Source organism: Rhincodon typus, chromosome 1, assembly GCF_021869965.1.
Source record: "Rhincodon typus isolate 14 chromosome 1, sRhiTyp1.1, whole genome shotgun sequence".
Taxonomy (NCBI): domain Eukaryota; kingdom Metazoa; phylum Chordata; class Chondrichthyes; order Orectolobiformes; family Rhincodontidae; genus Rhincodon; species Rhincodon typus.
In genome coordinates this window covers 81,250,064-81,262,948 of record NC_063332.1, presented here as the reverse complement: position 1 = coordinate 81,262,948, position 12,885 = coordinate 81,250,064, and positions in this window count along the sequence as shown.

Sequence of the window (12,885 nt, the reverse complement as noted above, 5' to 3'; positions counted from 1 at the left end):
GTCTCGGATTCTCCAGCATCTGCAGTTCCTACTATCTCTGGTCAGTTAGGTTAGTTGGCTAGGCAGTTTGTTTGCAACTCAGAGAGATACCCACAGCATTACTTCATGTTCCACACCAGCTGAAGTTACCATGAAGATCCTGCCTTCTCAGCCTCACTCCTAAGACCTGTTCTTATAGACATTGTATTAATGTGACCAGTCAAATGCATTTTCTGGTCAAGGCTAACTTGAATGATACTGATAGTTAAGGATTCGGTAATGGTACTTTTTTTCATTTATTCATTCACAAGATGTGGACATTGCTGGCTGGGCCAGCATTTATTATCCATCCCTAGATGCCCTTGAGAAGATAGTGATGATCTGCCTTCTTGAAGTACTTCAGTCCATGTGGTGTAGGTGACCCACAATGCCCTTAGGGAGGGGATTCCAGGATTTTGTCACAGAGAAACTGATGGAACAGCGATATATTTCCAAGTCAGGATGGTGAGTGGCTTGAAGGATGACTCACAGGTGGTAGCACTCCCATTTATCCCCTGCCTTGTCCTTCTAGGTGAAAGTGGTGCTGGTTTGGGAGGTGCTGCCTAGGGAGCCTGCTGCTACTGAGTGTCGGTAGTGGAGGGAATACTGCCCAATTTTGTAATGTTAGCAAATTTGGATATTTGACATATTATGCTATTATTCAAGTCGTTAATGAATATTGTGAATAAGTGAGGTCTAAACACCAATCCCTGTGGGATACCACTAGTCACATCCTGCCAGTTTGTGTACTTAGCCATTCTTCCAACTCCCTGTTTCCTGCCACTTAAACAATTTCCTATCCATGTCAGTATTTTGCCCTCAGCTCTATGGGCTACCACCTTAGTTCACCTTCTCCTGTGTGGGACTTTATCAAAAGCTTTCTGGAAATTCATAAAAACAACATCCATTGACTTACATCTGTCTACAATCTTTGTCACTTTGTCAAAGCGGTGACACAATAACACCGCGGTTAGCATTACTGCTTCACAGTGCCAGGGGCCCAGGTTCAATCCCAGCCTTGGGTGACTGTCTCCCTGTGCCTGTGTGGATTTCTGCCAGGTGCTCCGGTTTCCTCCCACGGTCCAAAGATGTGCAGGTTACATTGAGTGGCTGTTTAAAATTGTCCCATTGTGTCTGGGGATGTGCAGGCAAGGTGGGTTAGCATGGGAAATGTGGCGTAATGAGAATTGGGTGGGATGCTTTTTGCAGGGTTGGCACAGACTCTACGGTACAAATGGCCCCTTTCTGCGCTGTAGGGATTCTATGAACTTCTTCTAAAAAACCATGAGTAAAATGATCAAACATCCAATCCAGAGTTACAACCCTTGAATCCATGGAACAGTGAAGGATTATGATTAGGGAATCAGCAATGTGCTCTCCTACTTCTTAAACAATCCATTGTTGATTGTTGGAAAAACCCATCTGGTTCACTATTGTCCTTTAGGGAAGGATATCTGCCATCCTTACCTGGTCTGGCCTACATGTGTTTCCAGATTCACAGCAATGTGGTTGACTCTTAACTGTCCTCTGGGCAATTAGGGATGGGCAATAAATGCTGCCTGGCCAACGATGCCTTCATTCTATTAATGAATAAAACAAATGGTCCCATTCTGTGGAATCTGTACTGTTCTTTGCATTTACATAACCTCTTTCTTTTAAGTTTATGCTGTCCCTTATGTCTTTAGTTGTCCATTGTTCTATTTCTTTTGGGAGTTGGAGTTTTTCCTTCTCATGGGTACAAACTGCCTCTGAATGGCATTAAATGTTTCTTTGAACACCGTGCACTATTCCTCTGGATGAACATAGCAGGCCAAGCAGCATCATAGGAGCAGGAAGGCTGACGTTTTGGGCCTAGACCCTTCATCAGAAATGGGGGAGGGGAAGGGGGTTCTGAAATAAATAGGGAGAGAGGGGAAGGCGGATAGAAGATGGATAGAGGAGAAGATAGGTGGAGAGGAAACAGACAGGTCAAAGAGGGGGGGATGGAGCCAGTAAAGGTGAGTGTAGGTGGGGAAGTAGGGAGGAGATAGGTCGGTCCAGGGAGGACGGACAGGTCAAGGGGGAGGGATGAGGTTAGTAGGTAGGAGATGGGGGTGCGGCTTGAGGTGGGAGGAGGGGATAGGTGGGAGGAAGAGCAGGTTAGGGAGGCAGGGATGAGCTGGGCTGGTTTTGGGATGCGGTAGGGGGAGGGGAGATTTTGAAGCTTGTGAAATCCACATTGATACCATTGGGCTGCAAGGTTCCCAAGCGGAATATGAGTTGCTGTTCCTGCAACCTTCGGGTGGCATCGTTGTGGCACTGCAGGAGGCCCAGGATGGACATGTCGTCTGAGGAATTGGAGGGGGAGTTGAAATGGTTCGCAACTGGGAGGTGCAGTTGTTTATTGCGAACCGAGCGTAGGTGTTCCGCAAGCGGTTCCCAAGCCTCCGCTTGGTTTCCCCGATGTAGAGGAGGCCACAACGGGTACAGCGGATGCAGTATACCACATTAGCAGATGTGCAGGTGAACATCTGCTTGATGTGGAAAGTCTTCTTGGGGCCTGGGATGGGGGTGAGGGAGGAGGTATGGGGGCAGGTGTAGCACTTCCTGCGGTTGCAGGGAAAAGTGCCGGGTGTTTTGGGGCTGAAGGGGAGTGTGGAGCGGACAAGGGAGTCACGGAGAGAGTGGTCCCTCCAGAAAGCAGATAAGGGTGGGGAGGGAAAGATGTCTTTGGTGGTGGGGTCGGATTGCAGATGGCGGAAGTGTCGGAGGATGATGCGTTGGATCCGGAGGTTGGTGGGGTGGTATGTGAGGATGAGGAGGATTCTGTTTTTGTTGTTATTACGGGGACGGGGTGTGAGGGATGAGTTGTGGGAAATGGGGGAGACACGGTGGAGGGCGTTCTCGACCACTGAGGGGGGCAAGTTGCGGTCCTTGAAAAACGAGGACATCTGAGATGTATGGGAGTGGAATGCCTCATCCTGGGAGCAGATGCGGCAGAGGCAAAGAATTGGGAATAGGGGATGGCATTTTTGCAGGAAGGTGGGTGGGAGGAGGTGTATTCTAGGTAGCTGTGGGAGTCGGTGGGCTTGAAATGGATATCGGTTTCTAGGTGGTTGCCCGAGAAGGAGACAGAGAGGTCCAGGAAGGTGAGAGAGGTATTAGAGATGGTCCAGGTGAACTTAAGGTTGGGGTGGAAGGTGTTGGTGAAGTGGCTGAACTGTTCGAGCTCCTCGTGGGAGCACGAGGCGGCGCCGATACAGTCATCAATGTAACAGAGGAAGAGGTGGGGTTTAGGGCCAGTGTAGGTACAGAAGAGGGATTGTTCCACGTAACCTACAAAGAGGCAGGCATAGCTTGGGCCCATGCGGGTACCCATGGCCACCCCCTTTGTCTGGGAGGAATTGAAAGAGAAGTTGTTGAGGATGAGGATGAGTTCGGCCAAGCGGATGAGGGTGTCAGTGGAGGGTGACTGGTCGGGCCTGCGGGACAGGAAGAAGCGGAGGGCCTTCAGGCCATCTGTATGGGGAATGCAGGTGTATAGGGACTGGATATCCATGGTAAAGATGAGGTGTTGGGGACCGGGGAATTGGAAGTTCTGGAGGAGGTGGAGAGCGTGGGTGGTGTCACGGACGTAGGTAGGGAGTTCCTGGACCAAGGGGGAGAAAATGGAGTCCAGGTAGTTGGAGATAAGTTCGGTGGGGCAGGAGCAGGCGGAGACAATGGGTTGACCAGGGCATTCAGGTTTGTGGATTTTGGGAAGGAGATAGAAGCGGGCGGTGCGGGGTTGGGGAACGATGAGGTTGGAGGCCGTGGGTGGGAGGTCATCTGAGGTGATGAGGTTGTGGATGGTTTGGGAGATGATGGTTTGGTGCTCGGGGGTGGGGTCATGATCAAGGGGGCGGTAGGAGGAGGTGTCGGAGAGTTAGCGTCTGGCCTCGACGATGTAGAGGTCAGTGCGCCATACTACAACTGCGCCTCCCTTGTCCGCGGGTTTTATGGTGAGGTTGGGATTGGAGCGGAGGGAACGGAGGGCTGCACGTTTTGCGGGGGAGAGGTTGGAGTGGGTGAGAGGGGTGGAGAGGTTGAGGCGATTGATGTCTCTATGGCAGTTGGAGATGAAGAGGTCGAGGGAGGGTAGGAGGACCCCCTCCTCCTGGACACCACCCCAAGGCCTCCTACCCTCCCTCGACCTCTTCATCCGTATGGGCCCAAGCTATGCCTGCCTCTTTGTAGGTTACATGGAGCAATCCCTCTTCCGTACCTACACTGGGCCTAAACCCCACCTCTTCCTCCGTTACATTGATGACTGTATTGGCGCCGCCTCGTGCTCCCACGAGGATTTCGAACAGTTCATTCACTTCACCAACACCTTCCATCCCAACCTTAAGTTCACCTGGACCATCTCTAATAAATCTCTCACCTTCCTGGACCTCGCTGTCTCCATCTTGGGCAACCGATATCTATTTCAAGCCCACCGACTCCCTTGTCCGCTCCACACTCCCCTCCAGCCCCACCACACCCGGAACTTTTCCCTGCAACCGCAGGAAGTGCTACATCTGCCCCCACACCTCTTCCCTCACCCCCATCCCAGACCCCAAGAAGACTTTCCACATCAAGCAGATGTTCACCTGCACATCTGCTAATGTGGTATACTGCATCCGCTGTACCCGTTGTGGCCTCCTCTACATCGGAGAAACCAAGCGGAGGCTTGGGGACCGCTTGCGGAACACCTACGCTCGGTTCGCAATAAACAACTGCACCTCCCAGTTGCGAACCATTTCAACTCCCCCTCCCATTCCTCAGATGATATGTCCATCCTGGGCCTCCTGCAGTGCCACAACGATGCCACCCGAAGGTTGCAGGAACAGCAACTCATATTCCGCTTGGGAACCTTGCAGCCCAATGGTATCAATGTGGATTTCACAAGCTTCAAAATCTCCCCTCCCCCTACCGCATCCCAAAACCAGCCCAGCTCGTCCCCGCCTCCCTAACCTGTCCTTCCTCCCACCTATCCCATCCTCCCACCTCAAGCCGCACCCCCATCTCCTACCTACTAACCTCATCCCGCCCCCTTGACCTGTCCGTCCTCCCTGGACTGACCTATCTCCTCCCTACCTCCCCACCTACACTCACCTTTACTGGCTCCATCCCCGCCTCTTTGACCTGTCTGTTTCCTCTCCACCTCCTTCTCCTCTATTCATCTTCTATCCGCCTCCCCCTCTCTCCCTATTTATTTCAGAACCCCCTTCCCCTCCCCCATTTCTGATGAAGGGTCTCGGCCCAAAACGTCAGCCTTCCTGCTCCTAGGATGCTTCTTGGCCTGCTGTGTTTATCCAGCTCTGCACCTTGTTGTCTCAGATTCTCCAGCATCTGCAGTTCCTACTATCTCTGCACTGTTCCTCGGTTGTTTTACCAATTAGCAAAGCTTCCCAGTTTACTATGGACGGTCTTGGCCTCACCCTATTAAAGCCTGCCTTACTTAATTCCAAAACTCTAGTATCCAATCTTGGCTTGTCTCTTAAGAACACTACATGAAACTTGATCATGTTATGATCATTATTTGACAAATGCTCATAAACAATTAGGTCACACATTAAATCAGGCTGATTGCTTATTGCTAGATCCGATATTGTTTATCCCTTTGATGCATCCAAGACATATTGCTGTAGGAAACTGTCCCGTACACACTCTAGAAATTCACAACCAAATGTTTGTCTATCTCTCCCAGCATGTGTTAAGACTAAAATCCCTCATTAAAACTACTCTGCCTTTGTTACATAGTTGCCTAATTTTAGCATTTGTACAACCAGGCACTTCTGAGCTGCAGAGATAGTAGGAACTGCAGATGCTGGAGAATCCGAGACAACAAGGTGCAGGGCTGGATGAACACAGCAGGCCTTCTGATGAAGGATCTAGGCCCGAAACGTCAGCCTCTCTGCTCCTATGATGCTGCTTGACTTCTGAGCTGCATCCAGGTGGTCTATATATGGCATCTATTGTGGTCTTAATTCCTTTATAGTTCCTCAGTTCCACTCATAAGTTCCTCGCTGGGCACTTTCCCCTCATACATCCTCCCTGACCATATGAATGTTAATTGCCACTTCTCAGCCCAAGCCTGATATTGTCTAGATCTTAGATAACAAGGTGTAGAGCTCGATGAACACAGCAGGCCAAGCAGCATCAGAGGAGCAGGCAAGCTGACGTTTCGGGCCTAGACACTTCTTCAGAAATCTTGTCTAGATCTTGTTGCATTTGAACACGGACTGCTTCAGTATCAGAGGAATCGTGAATGGTGCTGAATGTTGTGCAGCCATTAGTTAATATCCCCACTTCTGATGTTATTTATAGGGAGGCAATGCCTAGTAGTATTATCGCAGGACTGTTCATCGAGACATCCAAGTAATGTTCTAGGGGCCTGCCACTGCAGATGGTGTAAGCTGACTGCTTTCCTCAATGGCAGGTTTTTGACAGAACTGTGAAGGTGCAAAATTTGGATTAATCTTAAAATGCCAGTCAGGACCAGCTGCTAGGGCGTCAAAAAATGCACAAACAATGATACAGGGTGACTTGATTAAGAAATGGGAGACACATAAATAATGCACAAGATAACATTTTATGCAGAATGAACACATATTCTTTACTGTCTTTAAAAGGACAATACAATGTTCCTGCAATGCATTTATTATACAAGAATACAATTCCCACCAGAAGACATTGTGCTGTGACCTTTACATACTTAATACCGTTAAGTTGTAACTGATAATGAAAACACATATAAATTGTGCTCCTTTGGACCTTGGTGGAGAAGCGTTGTCCAGCATTGACTCCCCACAGGCATTATAAAGACACCACTTGAATAGTGCAACTGGACTCCGAATGCTGAAATTTTATAACACAGTCTTTCTCAGACCTTCAGTTGTTTCTCTGCAGCTTTTTATGCTAGGTAATGATGTGATCCAGTACCTTGACTACCCACTGATCGGCATCCCCGTTTCACGATCCTCTACTTATTCACTTCTTTAAGAGAACTGGTTGGGTCAAGCAGTTGTGACTTCAGCTTGAGAGCTACCTGCATCATCTATGCCTCTTCCTGGCACATTTGCCATGTTTCCCTTTATCTGCTTTTAAAATTTATTTGCATGTAATAGAATAATATTACATCAAGTATTGCTATTCTCTTCATTTCTGCACTTTTCGGTTCATCAAATTCTTCTGTTCATTGAAAAAGCAGAAGAAACACATTCAAACTGGGTGGCAATGTGACTCAGTGGTTAGCACTGCTGTCTCACAGTACCAAGGACCTAGGTGACTGTCTGTGTGATATTTATGCATTCTGCCCTGTGTCTGCGTGAGTTTCTTCCCACAGTCCAAGAATGTGCGGACTAGGGGGATTGGCCATGGGAATTTGTCCATAGTGTCCAGGGATGAGCAGGCTTGATGGTTTAGCCATGGTAAATCAGTGTAACAGGGGTAGGGTAGGGGAGTGGGTCTAGGTGGGATGCATTTCAGAGGGTCAGTGTGGATTTGATGGGTTGAATAGCCTGCTTCCACACTTTTGGGATCCTATGTAACTAAACTGATTTTGCTGAATCAAGTGTTATCAGCTCCATTCTCCTCTTGTGTAAAAGGCCACAATAGCAGAGCAATCTGACTTTTCTTTTACTGCGACCACTGAACTGGTCTTACAAGAGAACAAAATTGCATATCGATTTAAAGGTTTTCAGGAAAGGATACCATGGGTTACCTTGGGGTTGTCATGGTCATCACGGTTCAACTCTACTAAATTAGTCATTTGCTTCATGTTATGAATAAATGCAATAAACATACACTACAGGTAATAGGTAAAATTGCATAGAGAGCGATTAATAAAACATAGAGTATTGTCATCTTTATTAATCAGGGCATAAAGTACAAGAGCAAGGAGGTGATGTTGAACTTGTACAAAGCACATGTTAGACCTCAGCTAGAGCATTATGTACTGTTGGGGGTGTCACATTGTTAGAAGGATGTGAATTCATTGGAGAAAGACATTGGATAGATATTAAATCATTTGAGAGAGTGCTGAATGATGAACAAAAATAGTTCCAACAATGGGAAACTTCAGTTAAGAGGATAGATTGAAGAAGTTCAGACTGTTCTCCTTGGAGAGAAGAAGGCTGAGGCGAGATTTGACAGAGGTTTTCAAAATCATGAGTGGGCTAAATAGAATAGATAAGAAGAAACTAAACTGTTACAGCTTGTAAAAGAAGAAAAAAAGAATGAGAGGGCATAGATTTAAGGTGATGTGCAAACAAAGCAAGAGTGATGTGAGAAAAAAATGCTCTGCTATTACTTTGTTTATTTGTATTTTTATTGCTTTGTACAGTTTCTTGGTGACAGGCGCTAACTGACCTATACTTATCTTTTTATTGTCTCCTTCACATTTGGAATGCGGGTGGCACATTGGCAGTTTTCCATTTATCTGGAACTATTCCAGAATCTAAAGATTCTTGAAAAATTACTACCAGTGCTTCCATTATCTCTGCATCTACTTCTTTTAAAAGCTACATTCTAAAACATCAGGTCCAGTGGACTTATGGGTCTTTAGCCTCATTAGCACTCCTCGTAGTTTGTCTCTAATGATAGTCTTTGAGTTTATTTCCTCCCCTCTTTAACCTCTTGATTATTTAGTATTTTTGGAATGTGTGTGTCCTCTATTGTAAAGACCGAAGCAAAGTCTTCATTCATCTCTCCTGCCATTTCCTAGTTCTCCATTAATATTTCCCCGGCTTCGTTCTCTAAGTGGTCTATGTTCACTATTGCCTCGTTCATTTTTATATATATTAAAAGAAACTATTACTGTCTGTTTCTTAGGTGGTGTGACAGGGTAGATGTGGAGAGGTTAGGAAAATAGGAAAGGAGTAGGCCATACAGCCCCTTGAGTCTGTTCTAACATTCAATGAGATCATGGCTGATCTGTAGCCTAATTCCACATGCCTTTCTTTAGCCCATATCCTTTAATAACTTTGCTCAACAAAAAAATTATCTAACCTCAGATATAAAATTAACGACTGATCTTGCTACTGATTGTGGAAGAGAGTTCCAAACGTCTACAACCTTTTGTGTGTATTTGCCATTTCCACAATCACTCTTACCAATTTTTATAGTTGCAGCATTGAAAGAATCCAACCCAGATGCATCACAGCATGGTAGGTCAACTGCTCTGCCCAAGACCACTAAAAATTACCCAGTCCATCACGCAAACCAGCTTTCCTTCCCTTGACTCCTTTTATTCATCCCACTGCCTCGGGAAGACTTGTGCTCCAGAACTTGCTGCTCCCCTAGCCGAACTGTTCCATTACAGTTACAACACTGGTATCTTACCCGACAATGTGGAAAATTGCCCGAGTATGTTCTGTATATAAAAAGCAGGACAAATCTAACCCGGCCAATTACTGTCCTACAGTCTACCCTTGATCATCAGTAAAGTGTTGGAAAGTATCATAGACGGTGCCATCAAGCAGCACCTGCTCAGCAATAACCTGCTCAGTGACGCCCAGTTTGGGTTCTGCCAGGGCCACTCAGCTCCTGACCTCATTACAGCCTTGGTTCAAACATGGACAAAAGAGTTGAATTCTAGAGGTGAGGTGAGAGTGACAGCCCTTGATAACAAGGCTGCATTCGACTGAGTGTGGCATCAATGAGTCCTAGCAAAACTGGAATTAATGCGTATCAGAGAGCAAACTGTTTGGTGGTTGGAGTCATACCTGACACATAGGAAGATGGTCGTGGTTGCGGGAGGTCAATCATCTCAGCTCCAGGACATCTCTGCAGGACTTCCTCAGCGTAGTGTCCTAGGCCCAACCATCTTTAGCTGCTTCATCAATGACCTTCCTTCCATCATAAAGTCAGAAGTGGGGATGTTCGCCGATGGTTGCACAATGCTCGGCACCATTCGTGACTCCTCAGATACTGAAGCACACCATGTTCACATGCAACAAGATCTGGACGATATCCAGGCTTTGGCTGACAATTGGCAAGTAATATTTGTGCCACACAAATACCAGGCTATGACCATCACCAATAAGAGGAATTCTAACCGCAGCCCCTTGGCATTCAACAGTATTACCATCACTAAATCCCCTACTTTCAACAACTAGGGATTATCATTGACCAGAAAGTCAGCTGGACTCATGTATAGGATGGGCTGAAGGTCTAAAAGTTAATGATGATATTCGACAGCTGCATGAGAAGATAAATTGTATAGTATGGGCTGAATGGCTAAAATTGTTGATGATACTCGACAAGCTGGATGACCTTGGATGAGTCTTGTTAACATTCCGATATGGGCCGAAGACAGCACCTACAACTTGTTTCTCTGTAGTTGCGTGTTGTCTTCTGTATCTGCTTTCTTTGTGCCGGCTGTTTGTTACGCTGTACAAGAGAGAGAGAATATCGTTCCAAAGTGCGGGACTTTGCTTCAGCTCAGAATTGTGAACGGTGCCAGGAACAAGCTTAAGTCTCCAGACCATCTAAGAGTCCGTGGGCCGCCAATGTGCAGGAGGGCGTGAGACTTGTTGCTTTTACTAGAAGGATGTAAGACTTGTTTTTTTTCTCCCTTCTCTTCCATTTATTATTACCACTATAATCATTTATTATTACTTAATAAACATTCATATTTAAGCAAATTGCTGTGGTTGAGCCTTCTCTTAATTATATTTTCCCGAATCTGAAAAGAACCACTTGGATACATGCTGTGATCCAAGACAACTTACCACATAAACATAGTAGTTACAAGAGCAGGTCAGAAGCTGGGAATACTGCAGTGAGTAACTCACCTCCTGACTCCTCAAAGCCTGTCCACCATCTACAAGGCACAAGTCAGGAGTGTGATGGAATACTCCCCACTTGCCTGGATGGGTGCAGCTCCAACAACACTCAAGAAGCTTGACACCATCCAGGACAAAGCAGCCCGCTTGATTGGCACCACATCCACAAGCATCCACTCCCTCCACCACCAACGCTCAGTAATAGCAGTGTGTACTATCTACAAGATGCGCTGCAGAAATTCACCAAAGATCCTCAGACAGCACCTTCCAAACCCATGACCACTTCCATCTAGAAGGACAGGGGCAGCAGATATGTGGGAACACCACCACCTTCAAGTTCCCCTCCAAGTTGCTCACCATCCTGACATGGAATTATATCACCATTCCTTCACTGTCGCTGGGTCAAAACCCTGGAATTCCCTCCCTAATGGCATTGTGGGTCAACCCACAGTAGGTGAACTGCAGCGGTTCAAGAAGGCAGCTCACCACCACCTTCTCAAGGGCAACTAGGGGTGGGCAAGAAATGCTGGCCAGCCAGCGACAACCACACCCAAAAATTAATTTAAAATATCAAAGATCACTCCCACTCCATTAAACTTTCGTCCACCCTCTTCCATTGGGCAGAAGAAACAAAGTTTTGAAAATACATAACAACAGATTGAAGAAGAGCTTCTTCCTCATTGTCATCAGACATTTGAATGAACCTCTCATATATTAGAGTTGATCTTTCTCTGCACCATCTCTGTAGCTGTAACACTATATTCTGCATTCTGTTCTACTGCCTGACCCACTTATGTGCAGTATGATTTGGTGGTCAACACACAAAACAATACTTTTCACTGTATATCAGCACATGTGACAATAATAAATCAAATCAAATATCAAATTATATCAAACATTGTTGCTGAATAGTCTGGCCCTAATTTTAACTATATACCCCTTAGTTCTAGAATCCCCAAGCAGTGGAAAGAGTTCGTCTTTATCTACCACATTCCCCCTTGTGAAAGAATCTAGGACCAGAGGACATAATCTCAGAATATGTAGTCGCCATATTTGGGGAACCGATAAGAAAGACTTTTTTCCTCAGAGTTGGTGAGTCTATGGCATTCCTTATCTTAGAGGGCTGTCAAAACTGGGCCTTTACATATTTTCAAGGCTGAGATAGATGTATTTCTAATCATTAAGGGAATCAAGTTTTGTGGTGAAAAGGTAGAAAAGTGGAATTGAAGATTATCAGATCAGCCATGATCTCATTGAAGCAAACATTGATGGGCTGAATGGCCTACTCCTGCTCCAATGTATGAAGGTTTTATGAGCTCTTCTTCAAAATGGAGAACTTCTGAATTTCCAAAGAAGACTGTGATCCTTTTATAGATAAGTGTCAATAGAGCTGTGTTTCAAAGAATGATCAATACAAGGTGGTTGACATTGGTTGAATGAGTTTTGTGTCATCACAGTATATCTAAATAAATTCAGCAGCTCATTTATTTTGGCGCATATGAAGTAGACACACAAATTTAATAACTAGGATAACATTTAAATAATCCTTTGCATCTCATTGAATTAATTTATAACTTATTAGTGAACACTTGGTGGAAGCAAAATTGATCTTTTTTTCTATAGATTATTTGATCTTATATTTTATCATGGAGTTCCTAGCCAAATTATCAATAATGAAGGAATAATATGCTTGTTAAGGAAAAATAAATGCTGATGGTGGATTAATTATTAAGAATTTAATGGTAGTAAATGATTTCAGAAATCTTACCAATGCATGATTTTACAAGAAACAGATGTCAGGAAAGTGGTGGATGATGGCCATCTTAGTGGCCGACCATCACACCTCCAACCTTCCTCTCCAAGTCACTGAGTGTGTTGTCAAATGCCAAATATTCACTCATTATTTCCAGAGATCCATGTTTTAATCCCTGCAGTTAATTTCTGTCCCTGCCACAGTACTGAAACAGCTGTAACCAAAGTCATTCATGATGTCCTGCATGACTATGGCAACGGTAAACTATACCTCCCTATTCCTCTTGTCCTGTTCATAGCTTTTGACACGGTTTGCCAATGCTGT